Source organism: Dermacentor silvarum, chromosome 11, assembly GCF_013339745.2.
Source record: "Dermacentor silvarum isolate Dsil-2018 chromosome 11, BIME_Dsil_1.4, whole genome shotgun sequence".
NCBI lineage: Eukaryota > Metazoa > Arthropoda > Arachnida > Ixodida > Ixodidae > Dermacentor > Dermacentor silvarum.
In genome coordinates, this window is record NC_051164.1 from 109,302,195 (window position 1) to 109,323,353 (window position 21,159).

Consider the following 21,159-nt stretch of genomic DNA (forward strand, 5'->3'; position numbering starts at 1 on the left):
TCGCCGAAGAAGGCCTGCGCCACAGACATTTTCCTGCCCTTTGAAATACTGCGCGAGAATAAGGTTCGGGGAAGTTCAAGAGTCTCGGGTCGTGTTCTTCGAAAGAGAAGCGCGAAAAAGCTGGCAGTACAGATCTGAGCACCATAAATTTTCATATTATAGAATGACTATAGAGATGCCTCGGGCATCGAGGTCGTTCGGATACCATGGGAATGATGGGTATACGTAGCGCTAACATGAACTTAGTCTAATCTTCGTGCTTATGGATTTGGACGCTCTTGAGGCGTTATTTATTAAGCTGTACGCGAGCTATCCCGGTTTTCTAAATACAGCAAGACAATAAGTCTCGGCACACAAGCGTAATTCATTGCGAATTGTTGCGTTTACAACGTAACAATTTGTCGAAAATGATCAACTGGCAAAGCCACAAAACCATCTGAAGACAGAAGGACGCAGTTTAGGCAAATCCATTTGCGAACTATCATTACTATGCCCGCTGAACTATCATGTACTAAACTACAGCTCCCGTAGCGCAAAAGCTGACTTTAGTAATTTTTGTACAGGAAACTGTGCTCAGCACTGTCGGCTCAGCAAGTGGCGGCCTTCCACAGTTCAGGCACCGCCTCGTGGAAGCCACCTATAAACGAAGCCACGAACCATGCCACACGTCTAGACGGTTTCCATTGCTTCTGGATAACGTTTTACAGATGGTACCAAAAGCGCGCGCAATCCGGGCGTCTGAACGATGTCGTACCACAACAGTCGTGACGTCAGAACGCGCCGAAGCAAAGCATCTAACAGTGAATATACTTTTAGGATTGGTTTCGCTACCAGACCTGTGCTAAGGCGTTCAGTCACTTTCTGGCTGCACCTATCAGAAGGAACGGTGGAGCACGATCCTAAGGAAAAGTGAAGATCGACGTTCTACGGAGACTACAATGAGGACTGGGTCTTTCAACGACGCAAGGAAGTGGCCTGAGGCGAGGAGTGTTTTAAAACACGGCCCTAAGGTAACAGGACTATTATTGCCAAGGGCAGCTAGACAGCATCTCCGGCTCAGTTCGACCAATAAGTGTTTCTGTTTGCACAGCGACTAATAGGAGCAAATATAAAATGCCCTGCACATTTGTTTCTATTTACGGCAGGACGCCAGAGATAAACCAGGAAACCTAACACCATGTCGAAGAGACACCATGCACAGTGTTGAAGAGACAGGTAATAGAAAAATTAACGACACTAGAAATGCAGAAAAGTACATTCCGCATCGCCAGAGGACCGCATAGCAACAGGAACCCTTAGGTGTGAAACGGAATGAATGTGTGACGCCATAGACCACCAAGAAGATGATGCATCCTTCCTTGGTGCGTGACCGAGGAGGTCGAACCCCTCTCCTCCACACACCAAGCGCGTCGCCACATACATCCCACCGCACGAGTTCACCGGGCAACGATAGACGCGGCTGTTTGGCCGAGGGGCGTAGCCGTCATTGCACAATGACGTCACGTTCCAGTGCGTACGTCACGCCGACTCCGCACGTACTTTTGCCGCGCCCGATGGAGACGGGTCCCAGAAACTGAGGAGTGCCTTCTAGGTGTCGATGACGGCACCATACATTGAAAATCATGGACAGTACGAAAAATACATAAATGAACAAAGGAAGAAAGGGTTCTAGAAAGAGAAAGCTCCGACACTTTTGGCTTACTTAAACATGCTTTATTATAGTTTTGTTGACCATGATTACGCGAAGCTTGAGACGCGTTCAGCATGTTTCTTTTTCATTGTTTCAAGTTTGTTGTCATTCTCCTAGTATAACCATGTACCAACTAGCCCAACAAGCCACTTTCACACACGTTTAGACATGCCATACATTTACCATGCAGCTGAACATGATGTGGAACACTTGTCAAACCGCAGGTATTGCAGTTTATTTTTCATTATTAGGATATCCAGCCCTTCGGTGGCCTGTCGTCCCAAGACGACATCCTTTAATAAACAAAAACAACGCAGGCTGTCCCTCGCCACCCTCGCATATGCCACACGTACACTTCGAGGGATCAAAGTTGCCAGAGTCGAAACCCTCGCAATTCAAGGCGCACCGGAAGCTTAGCAATAATCACTGTGGTGAAACGAATCTAAGGAAAGCGGCAGAAAAAAAGAAAGAACGTCGGCAACCGGCGGAAGAATTAAGCAGGCGGCTCGACACAAGCCCCCGTCAACAACTCTCCGAGCCCAGCCCGCGCTTCGCGACGCCACCCGCGCGACCGTCCCACAGGCGTCGAGTGCGGCAGACGTCCTAAATATGCAAGCGCCACCGCAGCTCATCTTCTCACTCGCTGTGCAACCAGCAGCAGCAAGGACCTGCGCGGCTCGGTGCGTGCGTCTCTCTCGGGCGCATGCGTATACGCAGTTGTATAGCACGTACACAGATGCGCGCGCGTGTGTGTGTATACATTATATAGCGTATGCGCACCCCCGCTGTGTCGCTCGGATGGGACGCGTGATTCATCACCTCCGCGGGTCGCGCGTTAGGGACACGCGCGCCGCTTGCGTAACCCACAACCAGCGCCCTGCGCCCATGTCGAGAAGGCAGGACGCAAACGCGCAAAGGTGCAAACACGTCGCCTGCGGATTATAAGGCGTGCGACAAGTTTGGTTGTGCGAGTGTGATCACCGCGCGCTGAAGCACTGAAAAAGTATAGGCTCATTTTTGGTGCAAATGAGGTATATATACAGTGGACAAAATTGAATTCCGCGCTTTGGCGTACCAAATTAACGGTCTGATTACGAGGCACGCAGTATAGTGATAGACTCCGGAATAATTTTGACCACATCGGGTTCCTTAACGCGCACGCACCCAATGCAAGGTATACTCGTGCGTTTTTTTTTTTTTTTTGCATTCCGCCCCCATCGGCATGCAGCCGCCGAAGCCATGGAACGAACACGCGACGTCGTGCTCAACAGGGCGGTGGACACGAGCGCCAACTAGAAATTACGTTCAAAGCTCTTCGCCCCTTATGTTCACAGCGCCAAATTGTTCCATCCTCGTTTGGTTTCTGTGACGCCATTATACCAGAAATATGAACACCACACGCGCCGACGGACATGCCAACAAGATTCAAGGAAAATAATGGCCGGATATTTGATTTTATAAGGTAACCTGGGCTATTATGACGCAGGCTGTAGATCCTGCTCCTTGCAGCGCACTTACTATAGTTCCTTTCTACTTTCTTCCCTTCCACATTCCTCGTATGAAGTCACCTCTGCAAAATAAAACACCTCTTTAATGGACCACTTTCGAGAACAATATGACCAGTTCGGCAGTTACCAATCCAGTTCATTTGTTTCGACATTCGAGTCACAGCGGCGCGAAAACGCACATGTACTTAGATTTAGGTGCACGTCAAGGGAGCCCAGGTGATCTGCGGCTTCCCTCGTTACCTAAATAGCATCTTTGAGACGTTCCATCCACCGATCGGTCAGCCAGTCCGCCAACCAATATGTACTTTGCCAGATAATCAATCAATCGCCAATCAAAACACCAATCAATCGGAAGTCAGCCATTCGGCCAATTATTCTACACTTATCAGTGAATCAATCAACCAATCAAGCAGTCAGACAGTCAGTCAGTTTACACTCGGTCAGTCAACCAGCTAGTCAATGAACCAACAGACAGATCTGTCACGTTGCTGTATCCCTGGACAACGCCTATCAGTGACGCGTTTACACTGGCCTTGGACGCCTCCACAGCATCGCACATCTCTCACTTCCCGAGAAACCGGTGTCGATTTCCATACATGCAAACGAGCACGCGATGAGCCAAACAGCTCGCCGGGGATCATGTGGCAAGATCCACTGACGGAGGATGGATGCAAAGGCAAAGAAGAAAAAAAAAAAAAGATACAGAAAAATAGAGGCGTGGCCGGTTTTCAACACTCGCACGCGCCGAGAAAACGCGCAGCCACACGATTGCGGTGACACGAATGACAAAAAGAATGAATAAAGAGAAAATGAAAGCGAAATCTTGGAGCGGGAACTGGCGTTACCGGTTGTGAAACGAAGTCCGTGGAAGCATGCCGAATGTCGCGCACGTACTAGTACATGCGTACGGCACACAGGCACACATCACACCACATGCGCTGGCCCTCAGCGTATTTTCTTCAAGAGCGCGCGTTCGCCATCTTTTCCTGGAATAAGAAGGTATACCGCTCGTGAATCACCGCGCAAACTGCGGAGGAGAAGCGCATATGCGCGTCAGAGAGCGCTGCGGAAACCTTGTGCCACAGAGGGTGTTGTAATGCAAACCGGGAAGCCATGTGGAGGCCTCGTGACACAGCCCGAAATACGCATGCGCAACTCTGGCATATAGTGCCTTCACAACGCGTCGCATATATTTGGTCGTTTAGTATTCTGCAGGTTTAGTATTCCGCGGAAATGTCCAGAAAGATAATAATGGGTCGCAGCGCTTATACGGCAGGCGTTACCAAGTCATGACCAACACACAGCCGATAACCTCGAAAAGTGCACACTCGTTGCATTCTACCGGTGTACACTAACATGCAAAGTATAAATTTGGTTGAGAAGAATGATCAGGCAACGCGCGACTATAGCACCGTTTAACGGGGAGAAATGAAGTCGAGCAGGCCATGTAAACCGGTGGTGCAGCAGAGCATTTTGTCGAAGAATCCGTAAACAAAATTTCTTTGAATTCGTTATGCGGAAAAAAGTATGATTACTAATGCGGCAATTAAATGAACAAGTTTCTCTTCCTTGCATTTCGCACCGAAAAATCAGCACCGGTAGATGTCGGTGTGACGTCACAGATTTTGAAGTATTTTTTTTAAATTTCTCTAAATTAGTAAGCTAGCTTGAGCCGCAAGTACCTTAGTATGCAACTCGAAACAATATGAGGCCAAGGAAAGGTATAGGAAAAATTATTGGTTTGAATCGAAATGCAGAAATGACACGGTAAAGCGAAATGAAAGTGGGCCAAAGAACACCTTGCGCGGCGGTAGTGGGTTCGACTCCCGTAGGCGGCTTTTTGGTCCGCTTTCATTTCCCTTTACCTTATCATTCTTACATTTCAAATAAAACAGCAAATAATTTTCTCTGCTTTCCTTTAATTACTTCCAGTTTAATGTTCTAACGAAATGCGGGCCCCTCAATATTTCCATTAGTAATTCTGATTTTGAGGTGGTATCAGTGGTGTAAATCCGCACAGTCAGCGCCAAAAGAAACCTACGCGTACGCTAGCAGCGTTTGGCGCAGCATCACATAATAATATTAAAAAAAAAAAACAGCGAGAAAGAACAAGTAAGAAAAAAAATTCAGAGCCCTTCCATCTACTGTGAAGACAGAAGAAGCCAGCGAAGCTGTGACTATGGTGGGTCTTCTATTGCGAATATTGCTACAGTCATTTTACATGTTATCATAATTGACTATATTGAGCGTCTTCGGCATGTTCGTCAAAGAGCGAGGCCACCGTACGGGCGCCTTTTTTTCGCCCGGCGCGATGGCCAAGTAGAGCGTTTGCTTCACCAAGTCCGCCCCATCGTCATAGACTAGCGTATGAGCCACAGCGTTCATAGCCGCGGCACACTGCACGGCATCGACGTGAGGATCCTGGAAGATGCGGTTAAACGAGCGTCCGTCCCATAGCGAGTCCACAGAGCAACTGCTGATGACAGCGCTAGCGCGATGAATTGCAATACGCTAACGTAATATAGATGCGGAATAAAAAACAACAACAACGAAACGAAACCACCCAACCCCTTTTGGCGTCCTATGTGCTCGGCCGTGTTCGACTGCGTGGACACCACTATTACTATGCGCATTTATCGGGAGTTGTGAAAGATGGTACGACCGCGAGCCAGCTGGCCGATAGTACGTGTATATACAGCCTGCATAATTTCGAAGCTGCAAAAAGAAGCGTACAAGGACCACGACAGACGCCGCCATCCATACAGATGGGCTCGCCATTACCGCTCGCGCCTCGGTCCGAATGCACGACGTTGCGAATAACAACGGAGCGAACAGAAGGAGGAAGAGTGCACGGTACTTCGCGCGCGCGGCACTCCGTGTGAAGAACGAAAAAAAACATCCGGATTAAACGGCGAGGGCAACAGCGAAGATGGCGCGATACGAAGCGTCCGGCATAGCGGTCACGTCTTTTCGTATACAAGGAGGCACGCCAGATGGAGAAGCTGCCCTATTGGCAGTGAATTGAGTTTCCGACAGCTTCTCGAGGGGATTGGAATGCACAGATGGACCGCAGGAACGCACGGCGTCTGAATGGTTGCGATATATAGCGCCTAGAGGTTAGTTACGTGCAGTGAATTGTAAAGGCGCCGCTCGGCCGGTCTGGGCTGCCGGAGAGAAAGGAGCAGGTTGAAACCGAACGAACGCCGCCGCCGCTTTGCGGGCGGGAGACGAATGTGGGCACGGATGTTGAGGTGAATCTTCCTAACCTAACTTCAAGCCATGCCTGTTCAAATACGTGTGAAATGCATAAACACTCTGATATTACTACTGCTGAACCGCTTTGAATGAATGCTGTCGCATAAAGAAGAAGAAGAAAAAAAAAAAGAAAAACATGTCGAATTAAACGACATTTTAGAGCAGATTTCTGATTTAGGCCCACAAATCAAGCAATAAATTCGGAAAGTTTGCATACTACTTGCTCACGCATGCTGGGCCGCCGCTCGGCGCAGATGAAAAGTCGTCAAATCGAGCGATTTCTACGCTGCCAAAATACCGATATCGCTCGCGTAGCTGGTCGCAAAAAAAAAAAAAAAAAAAATCAATGTGTCAGCGCTGTCTCTTGCGTGTGTGATGCCGACGATCGAAAATCCCCGTTGCCCTGCCGCCGTCAGCTTTTCGTGCAGGTGTTACCCCTGTTTCCTTTCGCGCACGGACCGCCACAATACCATTAATTAAACATCGATTTGCGGCGTAAACCTGCGCTGTAGGCGCGGCCGGATACAACACCGTCTGCGACGTCATCACTGACGTCAAGCACACAGCTTCTGCTGCCGTGTGACGCAGTTTCACTATGCTTAATTACACGCCCTCTCCTTTTTTTATTATAAATTGTCTTTCTATTGAAGGAAGGCTGCAGCAGCGTCATAGCGCCATTAACTAAATTGCCTGCACTCTCTTAAAGCTAGCCGATAAGATATTATATATATGTGAGCATTAATGACGATGATGGCGCAGTACCCTAAGCAAAAAGAGGGTTAGTGTTGAGCGTAAAAAGAAATTAAAAAAAAAAAAACGCGACGCCGACTTTTTTCTTCTTCTTCTTGAGGGGTGGCAGTAAGTTTTGCGAAATCATTGCAGACCGGATAAATTTTTCGAGAGCACGAGATTATTGATTGATTGATTCATTGATGAGATTGAATTTAACGTGTTCAAAGCAACACAGGGACCAAGAGAGACGATGATGGGGGGAGCTCGTGAGTAATTTTGAGCACCTATAGGTATCACTAACGTGGACCCAAAGAACTACACCAACGCTCCATCGGAGTGAGGCTGCCGACATAGCTGGGAATCGAACCGGCCACTTTATTCTCGGCAGCAGAGCAATTGAGCCACCGCAGCGGGTATAAATACTATAATTTTGCAAATATTCGCGCCACCTGTGAACAGCTAACGTATAGGTTACAGCTGCTGGTGGCTGTATATGTAGAGCCTATAGATGTTAGTGACACGGTATATACCCACTTTGGGTGATTGGCCAAGAACCGGGTTGTTCAATATAAAAATAGCAAAAACGAAAGGCAAACGGACATAAACAAAATTTGTGAATATATAGGTAGATGAGAAGTTACTGATGACACAACGAAATATTCCACGCTGTTTCCGGATCATACAGAGGCCGCCGCATCTACAGGCGAGCACACCTCACAAGGAATACGAGCATGCAAGTTAAAACGCGGTATTCGTGCGACTGTTAGTGCTCGAAAGGGCGCCAAATGCGACTGGTTAGATCACATCGATTGGTTAAACTTCTAGCATATATAAAAGAAAAGAACATTTTCCTATATGAGCAAGAGTCGAGAGTTGCGGCGCGCTGGAAAAACGCCAATAAAAAAAAAAGAAAGAAAACGAGAGAACGGTGGGGACATAACTTCGACAGGTGAGGCCAAGCGCACGGTGACCAAGAAACTTAAATTTCGACAAAGACTGCCCGTTTCGTCTGGAGAGACGGAAAAGGATGAGACGCAATACAGAAAAAAAAAAAAAAAAAAAGCTTTCCCACACAAGGCACGAGCCACGCAGACAGTACAGCTACTTACGTTCAATCCAATACTCGACTCTGCAAAATTAAGTTAGAGCTGTGCGAGACGAACGCCCGTACAAACGCGCGCAGGACGATACCGTAAATTGGGTGCGCTCCTTCCTGCGAAACCTTTGCGTCTCATTTACATTCTCTATTTCTCTCTTCCTTTTCTACAGCGAAGCGCATATACTCAGATAAGTTTGTAAGATAAATTGCTTGGCTCGAAGGGTGAGTTTATATGGAGAGCCAGCTCGGCCAATTTAATTTCGCGCGCGCGAGCCCAATTTTGAGGAGCACTCGCTCGCGAATCGCGAAAATTGGTACGCGCCCGTAGGCAGGCCCGCGGGAGGTGAGGCGCGGTCTGCAGAATACGCAGTCTCCTTCGTACCAGGAAGGTATATATTGAATATTCCGTGTTACCTCCAGATTGACGAAGCTCGACAAAGGCTGCGTAATCCCGGTATAGGCTGCCTTATACTGACACTGAGAGAGCGCGACTTCTCGGCGACACAATCTCGACACAAGCTTGCAGGCTCAGCTCACGGGAAACTCAACGTATGTACTTAAATTCCGCTCTGCGGTCAACTGGCCTGAGTGAAATTTGTGACATTTCAAAGACGTACGTAAGTTTTATTAATATTCGGGACCACATTTTCTATTACGGCCCTTTCATTCTTGACGAAAATATTTACGCGCAACCTTAAAGAAAAATAAAAAGAATAAAATAACCCATAAAATAAATTGACGCACCACAACTGAAAAATTCACCGCAATATATAAACGCAGCTATACCATATATGGTTCTATATACAGAACTACATCTGTAAGATGTCATATAATCCGGACAAAATATATACGGTGTACAGCACGCGCTGTGAATTTCGCCACCTATATATACAAACGCGGACTACCAACTAAACTGCCACACGGTGGCAGAAGAGAGAAAAAATATTTAAAACGGAAACTATCAGGTATCGGAGCATGCAGCTGGCCATTCAACCCTCGTATATACTACATTTTCATTTCTTTTAACCTTATTATTTTTACATTTCAATTAAGCGGAACAATTATTCTCCCTATATGCTTTCTCTGGCCTCATTATCCGTCACATCGTATGATTGCGACTCACAAAAATGGAGCCCCTCGGTTCTCCCTATATTCCTCTCGCTGAAAACAAAAGAAACGGTTTCGTATTTTGTGATGCCGCTTCCTCTAGCACTTTTCTTTTAATGGAGGGGGTGGGGGAGGAGGTTGCAACGCGTTTGCTGAGCAATGGTACAGCGCCTGCGTCACAGTCGCGGTTTTGCACCGAGAACCTACCAAGTTATCGGTGCAAATCCCACAAATTAGAACTTTTTTCTTTTTCTTTCTTTCTGGAACAGCGTCGACACCAGACAGTCAAAAAGTGCGGGAGGAAATGCTATCTAATCACTTTATTTATTTATTTTTTTTAGAACAAGGTGTTCTATTGTCACAATGTCGGCGACCTTCTCTTCCAGCACCACCGTCCTTAATTAACGAGGAGGGCGACAAACGCCGGCAGGATTGCCGAAACCTCAGAGAGAGAGGAGACGTCATCCCTCGCGGCCGACGCCCCGCAACCCGCGGCGCGACCAACGCCTTCGGGCCGCAAAATGCGACGCTCAATTACCGCGCCGTCAGAGGACGCTCGCGCAGCAAAGGCGCCGGCTGCGAACCCCATGCATCAACGTCGAGACGTCGATCCGTTGCGTCACAGTGTGACGCGCACAATGTGGCCAGCTGTGGCGACGGCGAGCGGAGCTAGGGGGTATCGATAGGAGGAACGAGATCATGTAGGAGTCGGTTGGAATGTCAGTATAAATCCGGGTGCTATTACGAAAGAGCGATCTCGGGATGATATCGATTGAGCCGGTTTCAAAACTACACGGCTCGCCAATGCGAAACGGAACACTCGATCTCTGTTCAAATACTACAATTTTCCTTGTTCCTGCACTGGAATAAAAAGATGTTCTCTGAGCGGTATTCTTCAACAGAACAAATATATACGCGCAGCAATGATGTACTGCGTGGCTTACACTTTTACGGGAATCACTGTTTAAACACAGATTATTAAGTGTTCATTTACGCATTGGTGCAGTGTGAACACCAACGAGAAATATTAGACTACGGTAAACTGTATATAGGTCACACTTGAGCACAAATTTGGTCTCCACGATCTGAGCCTTAGCAAGCCACGAAGGAGGTGCAAGCCGTGGTCGCTCAATGGCTTTGGCATGCGCTGCCAGGCACGAGGTCACGGGTTCTAGTCCAGATTGCCGCATTCCGACAAGGGCGGAATGCAAGCACGCTCGTGTAACCCAGGTGGCCAAAATGAATGCGTAGCCTCCCACTATATATGACCTCCCTCGTAACATACCGTGCAATTTAGCGACGTTAAACCCCATAATGCTTGTAGGGTAGCAAATCGGATGCTTGTCTTCAGCTTAATATACCTTCCTTTCTCACCTCATTTCTCCCTTTCGAATAATTTGGAAGGACGGTACAACGGTAGACAGGTAACGACGCCTTCTTGAAGTTCCCGCCCCAGCTCCATGTGACGTAACGGTGTTTGACAGCGACTGCTCGGGGTTATATATAGTTATATATAACCCTAACCAACTTTGCGTGGCAACCGGTGCCAATGTAACTGAAGTCGACTGTAATACAACAGCCCATCGTGTTAGTCCAGTGGAAACGTTGCTCTGCAGCAAAGAGCGAGGTTTGCGGTTCGGTCCCATGCTACAGCAAGATTCAATATCAACTTATGGCAAGCTGTTATCAAAGCCCCGTCTTCCCTAGCTCTCCAGTCGAGTCACTTGTTCTCGAACAGCTTGCCTCGAATCCGCCAGCTGCTGTCTGATTACGCCTGGCCTGCTGTGCACCGACCTCATCGAGCACTCTAGACAGCACTGTCCCTAAGCTTGCTCTTTCGGCTGGCAGGCGTCATATCTATACCTTGCACGACCACCATTACCATCATCAGCTTAATTACCTACACCGAGGAACAAAAGATCTACACTGATACCCACACACTCCCACAATTCGGGCGTTTATAAGCTCAGAGAAAGAAAGCTTCGCTTTAGAAAAGCCTCTCCCAGATATCTCCAATTGCCTCATGGTCTGCGCCTGTTGGACGTTCCCTGCACCCGCGAACTTCTACAATTCCCTCACTGCATCTAATTATCTGCGGTCCCGGACAGCGTTCCCGTTTCCCAATCTGCTATTATGAAAGAAAGTGCATCGGTTATCAATTCTATGCATTACACAATCTGCACGTCTCCACTTTTTAATCTCGGCTTTAACGTCGCCTCGCATTCAACTTCTAATAGAATCCCCCCAGCAGTATATAACGCATACCATAACACCTTTCCATCGCGCATTGCGCAGGAATTGACTTCCTTTCAGGCTTGGTTCTTAACCTGAAAGTTTCCAAAGCTAACAAAGATAGATGCGTGTGTTTCGTCACGTGATGTACCCAACCCAAGCTTATTACCCCATCATTGATTGCACTGGCCGCGATGGCTCCGTAGCCCCGGCGTTCTCCAATTGCTGAAAAACGAGGCGTCGCCGTCGAAACCCTTTAGTGGTGGCCGCATTCCAATGCGGATGGAATGGGAAATACATAACTCGTTCAGATTCAGGAACACATTGAGAGGAAATCAAAATTACCAGGAAGATTTCGCTTGCTGCATGTGGAAACGGATGCAAACGCATGCAAGAGCATACACGGTCATATGCGCCGTCAAAATTGCGGTAAAAGAATGCACTGTTGTTCCACTTACTTTCTTTTAAAGAAAACGCTGCTTTATGCATTGAAGCACTAAAGTAGCTAGAACGCCAATGCATTTCGTCGTACACTTAGAAAATTATTATCTCGCAACTGGCAAAGTTCTGACAATTCGTTCTCGGTCGATGTGCCTTGCATACTCGCTATAGCTACAATTCGTAGATTGAAATAAGTGCCATAAAGTAATTAATTAAAACTTAATTAGCGTAATTCAGTTAAATGTTCAATTAAGCATTCAATAAGCATTTCTCGTAGAAGTAATGACCGCCTTATCGGTTAATTTAGACCAAGGATTAGAACTGTACTACCTGCCACAAGCAGTTTTTTTTTTTTTTTTCAAAATTTGGTGCAGCCAAGAAAAACAAACATACTCTATGTTATATAAGTACATGTTATACTTTATTACTATGTACTACAACGTGTTTCAAATGTGCCAGAAAAGTGTGAATGCGACTATTGCTAAACTCTCGTACAAAAAGTGACGGATTTCCAAACGCTGTAGACTAATTAGGGCATTAGATTCGAGCATTTTAGGCGCTATACTGTGTAATAAACATATGTGGTGCTTAAACACTGCAACATAAGCCTTACAGCCCACCGAACGAAATAGCAAAGTTGCTTTCATAAAATGAAAAAAAAAAAAAAAAAAAACTACACTGCTTTAATGGAACCTGTATACTCTGTGCTCGACATTGACCTCGTGAGCGAGACAGGGCGAGCGAGTGAATAAACAAAGGAAAACAACAACGCACATGTGACGAGAGAGGTACAGGCGTCGGCATTCCTAGTGATCGATGAAACAGCAGTTGGCTGTTTCACTGCCACGGGCTCGAGGCCGGTCAGAACCTGTTGTAACTAGCAGACGACCCTGCGCATGATGCAGACGACGCACTCCTGCTGCAGTCGACGCCCGCAGCGCCGCCTAGAGCACCTGGCGAGAAGTCCCTCCGGAAATCGACGCTGCTGCCCCCGAAGCGAAGGCTGCTGATCATGCAGCAGACTCGCAAGGCCGACGATCGCAGGCACGTGCACAACTGTTGTTTCGACGCGATCTCGGGTTTCCGACCGAAGCGCCGTTTTCACCTGACATTGCACTCGTTGCAATAGCGGCAGCCAACTGCCTGTCGGTCTAAAGAGAAAAGGGAAAACAAGAAAAAAAAAAAAAAACAGCCTATATGGGGTGGAAATATCGTATCAAGGCCACTCCTGACAGTGACACGCGCAAGCGGAATTCGAACAATTTATCTGACTCATGCAGGAAAGCACGATGTTGATGCGATATCTCCGGTCGGCAGAGGTATGCGTTGGACGCAGGTAACAGCTCCGTCCGCAAGCAACAGAGCGCTTCATTTATCAAATACATTGTATACATGCGCATACAGTTCGTTGCAAATTCTAAAGGGAAGGCATGCAGCACTCTCACCGCCGTAGCGCAACGGCACCCGCATTGCCAAAAACGTTCTTACGTTTAAAATGTATTATTAAGAGCAGGTGCGGGCCAACCGTGACATTGGACAACGGGAAACCGCTCCTCGATGCGTTGCAGTCACGGTAGCCCTGCTTATAGATGGCGTTGAGAATAGAACTTTAGCCATGTCGAGTTCGTAGCATAAGTATATACCGCGGAAAATACGGTAACTGACGCCTTGTACCTGCTGTCGGACGCAATGCTTGGACGTAGGTGCGTGTCTGAACGGCATGACTCCGTGGCTCATGGCTAAAACTCCACTGACTCTTTTGCAGGCGAGCGGGGAGCACCAACGCACGGGGACTGTGACGTGCCCCCCACAGAAGAAAGCATTGGCCTATGCAGACGTTTCCGAGAACCTCTACACACACAATTGCCCTGACCAATGAATATATGTGCGTCAAACAAAACCTGTTTTCATGCAAAACTGATGAAGCCCTCGCCTCTGATCTAGCACTTAAGTGCGGGGACTGGGAGCGATACTCTGACGTGCGAATTAACATCTGCTTTCCCACGAAACTGAAGGTGTTCTCAATGCCGTTCAGCATAATGCACGATTTAATGATGGGGCTTTACGTCCTAAAGTTGCACAGTGGACTATAAAAAAGACGCAGTATGTAGTGGAGAAAAGTAACTTTTCTTGGGAGTCCAGAGCGATAATAAGAGAGTCCCTGAGTCAAGGGACTCACGGACTCTCTTAACCGTAAACCGACTCTCTAAACGGACTCTCTTAACCCGTAAACCGACTTCTATGAACTCGGTAAGATATCGTATCAGTGTATGTATACTTCTTGTTGGGCTAGTTTCTTCACGCTGTTTCATGTCATTTACACCATTATCAGCGAACTGTATTTTTAATCATCAGTGGAGCTGGCGTGAGACAGCCATATTGTAAAAAAGCAAGGGAAGTTGGGTGGGATATGTGAAGACGTTTTGAGTAGTCTTGACCAGCTGTGCCTAAATCTAGCCAGGCGTGAGTCTTTAAGCGTTAGCTTCCTTTCGACGATCCAATTCAGGGTGGCTTGTTGGTCTCTGACCGCAAACGCAAAGAGACGGTACGTAGTACACATATAACAAATCGGCCTATGGCCTATGTAGCCAACTGCACTACCCCTACAGAAATGCAAGGTGACCAGCTGTATTCTCTAGTGAATTTTGCAAAGAAAAAAAAAACGATACCTAAATACCCTCACTGCGACAAATATACGGCTTCAAGAGGACGACCGCTTTATTCAATGCGAAGCATTCTTTGCCTTGTTCACCCAAGTTTGGCGCGTCTGCTCGGTCGGCCTCTCACCGAGTAAGTGAGCCGATCCCAGAGGCCCTGCATTCCGCGGTCTCTCGGGTCACGTGGTGGAGTCGCTGCGCATTATCACGCCCCTTCCCGGATGTGTGGCAAGTACTTGCTTCGTCCTTCAGGTGCGTGTTTATATTTAATGCCGCTCGACGGAATTCCTGCGGATTTCGAAGAAGCTCACGCTGCCTTTGACAATTGTTATCGATTGTTATTGTATGCTGACCCTGTCGGAGTGCAGCCGTTGCGGCCGGGAGTCGAACCCAGGACCTCGTGCCCAGCAGCTGAACGCCATGCATTGACTGAGTCAACCTGGTGGGAACCGGTAGAGGCACTCTACCAGCGACTGCCCCGGAAATTAAGGCGTTGGTACCGGGTTCGAAGCCCGGATGCAGGGCGAATTTTTCAACTGCGAAGCGTTCTTTCCGAGGAACCCAAATGGGTTTCCTTTGTAGCTTCGTGTTACGTGCATTCGGTTGGATGACACATTCCCCCCCCCCCCCCCCCCTTTCTTTCGTTAATTCTTGAACTTTTCCTACACCTTGAGGGCTTCCGCAGAGCTGACTTGCCATATTCACCGACAAGTATTTTTCCTGCATGAATATATTAGCGTCAAGTAGAATGCGCTTTCACGCGAAAATCGTGACGTCAGCTCCTGGGCAAATGAATGCGAGGAGCCCTAAATTTTGACCTAGGGAATTACATACCTGCGTCATGTGTAGAAGCGTACGTCTTCTCTCCTGCGCAAAAGAAAAGCTGTTCTCAACGCCATTTTAGCGTAACGTTAGCGTGCGAGATGAGATATGATGAAATTAGATATCCCGGACGAGATGGATTCTGCACCCAGTTTTTCATCTGCCATAGAGAACTTAACACGAATCTATTTTAGATGATACTTCCAGGGTATTGTTTCATGCATTGTGTCAAAAAATTTATAATGGGATGTTTTATGCTTGGTATTGGATGTGTTGTCTTCCTCTTTAATCACAATGATTGTATTTTAGTACTATAACTGATTTTATGCTGTTTTTCGCGACGTTCTATTTTTGATCTCTATGTTTGTAATTAACCCCCCTACGATAATGCCCAACTCGGACGTTGTAGGTATTTGTAATAAAGAATAAAATAAACAGGCACCTTCACGTACCACTATACAAAACACTGTAGATGTAGAGCTTAGAGTTAGTGGCATATACCCAATTTGATTGACTGCACGATCAAGAACCGGTATAGCTCGAAACAAAATAATAAATCTTAAGGAATTCAAACAGAACATCAGAAGTACCTATAGGTTAGAATAAAAAGGGATAGATTCGAAGTAATCTGTTTATTAAGATAAACCAGTAAATGAAAAACAAAATTAGAACAAATCACACTCAATTTGATGGAAAGAAAAGGAAACTGAGGTCTGAATTTACAGTTTAAATACCACTGACCCCACAAGAAAGTTCTTCAGCTGGACGCGACCTCCTTCATCGAATCTTCTCTCTCTCTGCTGAGAAAAACAATTTAGAAGCTCGACATGCGCAAACTTTCACAGAAGCCTCGAAGAATGGTAACCTTGTATAGCATTGATTATTGCCGCTTATGTGATGAGAAATCGCTCAATTCCTACGACGCTGGACACGGAAGTTGCGGCAATTCCTCGCGTCAACGTCGCATAGAAATGGTAAATTGACCAAGTCAGGGTAGGAATGTCGGATCAATACGAGCACCGAACAACGGGCTATAGCCGGTTGCGATTGATCTCGAAATTTCAGCCCCGATAGGATATAGGGACGACAGAGAGGCAGAAACGATCGGCTCCGAGTCGCAACAGAATCGTAATTGCAAGAGCAACGCACATGCCAAAAAAAAAAAAAAAAAAAAAGTAAAGTCAGTGAAAACGATGGGGCTTAACACCCGTCAACCACAGTGAAAGAAGCAATACAGGCGGCAAGTGAGCAGAAAGCGAGCACGTCACGTGATCGATACAGCCATGCCATGCGTGCCCCACCCCTCTTTTGCAGAGCGAGGCGCCGTACCAATATGGCTTAAGTACAATATGGCATTTATTCGAAGCAATTTTTCTGCCTCATTAAGGAGTTCACTTAAGTATGGTAGGTTAGGTTCCATGTTGTGAACAGCCCAAGCACAAGTTAGCTGAAAGCAGACAGATCCCATGATCGACAGAGCCCTGTGTGTGTGTGTGTGTTCTCAGTCGAATATACTCCAGCGCTGGCAGCTGGCCTCGACGAGCAACGCTTGAAAGATGATCGAGCTTGTCACAGAAAGTTCAATCTCGCGGAGGCAGCTGGCGACAGACGCCGGCTACGAAAGATATATATTACAAGATCTAGAGGATAAAGATATTGATTTGAAACCCCAGAAAAGAAATCGACGTTGTTGTTGCCCTGCACGTGTGCCACCTGTGTACTCACCGTGGGCGATCGGCCAAGAATTCGGCGGTTTGCACAGAAAGGTCGCAGAAAAGAAACCTAATAATAAACTTTCTCCGCCGTGGCTGTCTTTAACCTCTCTCTTGCGTTGAAACTTCACTGTGGAATTACCGGGTCCAATAGTAACTTTAGCATGTGTTTATATCCCTTCTCGGCCATTTGGCCAAGATCAAAGTGAAGTTTAACACGTGTTTGGAATATCTGCGTATGTGGTGAGAAATTGGCCGATTTAGATTGCACCGGCACAGAATTTACATTTTGTATCTAAGCGGTGAACCTGATGCAACCGCATATATCGAGACGAATGCCAGCCTCCATCACGACGTTCCCGGTATATGACAATAAAGCACCTGCCGCTAGGCGCTCATTATCTTAATTAATTGTCAACATTTACAGTCACCATTCCCACGCCTATTATCAAATAATTTAGTCCAATAACGCAGCACACTCTGAGACGCACACGCGTGCGTGGCTGTCAGCGGTTTGCTTCCGTTACGACGTTGTTTACGGCTTCCAGCTAAACAATATTGAAGCATAAACAAGAAGCGAGACAGTTCAGGTGCACGAGTGCCTTTGTCGGCGGGCAGGTTTATTGGCACCGTTATCTTATCGCTCCGCGACGTGTCCCAATCTGCCACACTCGGACAGCGATATAGGAAACGGTCCCCAAATGGCTTCCTTGACCAACCGGCCCGGTTTTGACGTTAAATGGCCGCGAAGCGAAAGCGTTCTACATCGAGCAAAAGGAAGAGATTCGGCCTTGTTGCCACGACACGTTATAGCGCATGCGTCGCATCCGTCCTCCATGAGTCCGTGTTTTATTTACGCTATTGCTCGCAATATCTTTTACTAGGCCGGCCTATAAACTGGAAGACCACCGCAAGCTTTTCGGTGACGGAGCAGTACGAGATTCAACACGCAGACGCGTTATTTTGTCGAGCAGCAGCGCTCTAGGGCGGGTGCTTGTCGATTCGTCCTGAAGTATGCAGTGCGCAGAACACAACACAAAGAAAGGGGTGGTCGCACAACGCGCGGTTCTGAATGTCATGCTGTCAAGTCTTATTCTTGTTCAAGTAAGCGGAGTAACTAGGAAGGTTGGTGAGGCGCGCCGCCGGTGGGAGGTGCACGTCGTTTTTATTTGGATCAAAACGAAAATAAAACCGTGACATTTAGTAACACCGCTAGCGGTCGAGGTACTGCATTAATGTAACAGTATTATAACAAGAAAAACAGTGTGATATAATAAGAAACGTCGCAAGTTCGGAAAAACCTAGAGCGGAGTTAGCTAAATGGCGTAAATTGAGTTCGCATATGGACACAATGGAACCTTCAGCTATAGAGACAAGAAGCGCGGACAAGTTGCAACACTGTCTTGAGCAGGTGCACGAGGCCGCGCAATGCGGTCCAGTTGAAGAACACGCGGATCAGACGAGGAAAATATACACGTGACATAACAGACGCACAACGGGACATGTTTCGCACTTGCTACTCCACGAATGCGGTTAAAGGATGAGCGAGAGACAGGAATAAGGGGAAATTAGGTGACGATACAATACCACACAATGATTGTAGGCGAGGGTTCGACGAAATACGGTCTGGTCTACTTAGGAACCTTCTGCGTAGCCGGCATTTCGATAGTGAACATACTATATATCGAAACGTCATTTTGTTTCGACTGGTCAGTGATCTGCCTCTTTTCTAATGAGTTCGGACCTCTCGTAAGCGGATATCATTGCGCTGCGGGCGATAAACCATTTTTTCCTTTTCGATGATGTGAATGCGCCTGTCAGCCTGCTGCAACGCTTTTTCTTCTCTCTCTCTCTCTCTTTTTTTCTCTTGCATTTGTACCATGCTGTCCGCTTTTTTATTCCACTCAATTTGTGATTATGTTTTTCTTTGGCTACAAAGCCCCCCCCCCCCCCCCCCCTCCCCCTGCAATAATTCTCATGTGGCGCTGCAGGTACTTGCATAAATAAAATATAAAGTATGCTGTTTTCCAGCGCACTGACGGGACAACCGAACAGACGAAAGCAGTTTGGTTGTCCTAACTTGCGCCGGAAATAGCAGCTATGTCCAAGCAACTCGCCCAACGCTCATTCATATATTTTATTTTTTAACTGCAGTGACTGCTAGTGATCCGCCTAAAGTACGGCATACCCACCGAGTCCAGTTTTTACATGTGCACGACACGCGCTGTGGCATCTGCTCACATTAGGGGGCTGTCAAGTAATACGGCGTCCACATTATGTTCGCATACGCAAATGTGCCGCACAGAAAACCGGTCAATTAATATAAGCTGGCTTTACATACAGGGTGCTTCAGCGAACACTTTAAAAAAAATTTTATAGGTTGCCTGTGGCAGATAGCGCAGTTCTAGTTCATGTGCAGGTCTACTCGAAGAGGCGGACATTACTTGCACAAGCAATGCAAATGCATAACCGAATAACAAACAAAAATTCACTAATTAAGTGTTTAACTAATTACCTTATGGCCCATAGTGCAATTTGCAAATTCTAGTCGTGGAGTTCGCAAGGCGGATCCACTTGGAACGAATTCTCAGGATGACACCAGTTTCGAGATATTAATTCCCTAACTTAATTTTGCGGAGAAATGCACTGGCGTTCCAGTTACTTTCGTGCTTCTATGTGTAAAAGAGCGTTTGCTTAAAAAAGTAAGTGGAACAACAGTGTATTTTTACGGCAAGTTTGGTGGCACATATCTCAAAACTGGCGCCATTCTGGAAATTCATTACAAGTGGATACTCCTTGCAAACTCGCCAGCTACAATTCGCGAATTGCAATGTGTGCCGTAAAGTGATTAATTCAAAAGATAATTAGTGCATTCTTGTTAATTAGTTGAATATGTGTTTCGTGCAAGTAATGTCCGCCTCTCTAATAATTAATCCTCCAGCTCAAGGACTAGAATTGTGTTATGTGCAGCATGCTATTTGTTTTTAAATTCATACATAAAACTTAAAAATGATCACCTTATATATATATATATATATATATATATATATATATATATATATATATATATATATATATATATATATATATACTCGCGGAGCCAACGCGGATTTCGGGAGAAAGAAAAAATCTACATGAATGTGGGGAAAAGAAAGAAAAAAGATAAATAAAATTATGAAACAAAACTTGCGACTTCGGAGATACAAATGGTACGATGGTGTACATTTCTTTTCTTTCCCCGCCCCTTTATACGATCAAGCGCGCTATCTCTTGTGTAGAAGATCTATCACCGCCTGAAACCGCGATGAAGAGCGTGCCTTTTTTTTTTTTTCCATTTCATAATAACGCTCACACGAATCACCTGACTAGCATGCCGTCGTCGCCCCCACGTCCTCCACACACACACACACACACACACACACACACACACACACACACACACACACACACACACACACACACACACACACACACACACACAAATAAAAAAAAAAGAAAATGTGTTCCTCCTCCCCATCATCAATTTACAAGTCACGGTAACTGACGCAGCTGCGGAAATCGCGTGACCAGCAGCGCTCAGTCACTCGCAGACGCTGCTACCGTGTGCGCGCGCGCTAACACCGGGGAGGATAAACGCCGCCCAATTACGCAGCACCCTCCCCCGAGACAGAATCGAAATCCGCGCCCATCCCGAGCGATCACGCCATCGCAGGTGCGGCAGGACCGTAAGTATACGTAATACACCACTGCGTACGCCCTGCCGAAACGGCGCACTCATCGACCTGTTATCGCGCACATGGGAGTACGGAGGCAGGTTTGCGCAGAATACACTATTAGCGGGGGAGTCAGGCCGGTCATCAGCGAAGTATAGGCTACCTGCTGGGCGCTCGTACGGTGTCACGTG

The 21,159-nt window shown here is 46.9% G+C and overlaps 1 protein-coding gene across 1 annotated transcript in view; it reads right to left on the bottom strand.

The window, feature by feature from the left end:
• Window positions 1–21,159, bottom strand: part of LOC119433187 (rho family-interacting cell polarization regulator 1) — a 131,415-nt gene that overhangs the window by 109,016 nt on the left and 1,240 nt on the right. The window lies entirely within an intron of this gene.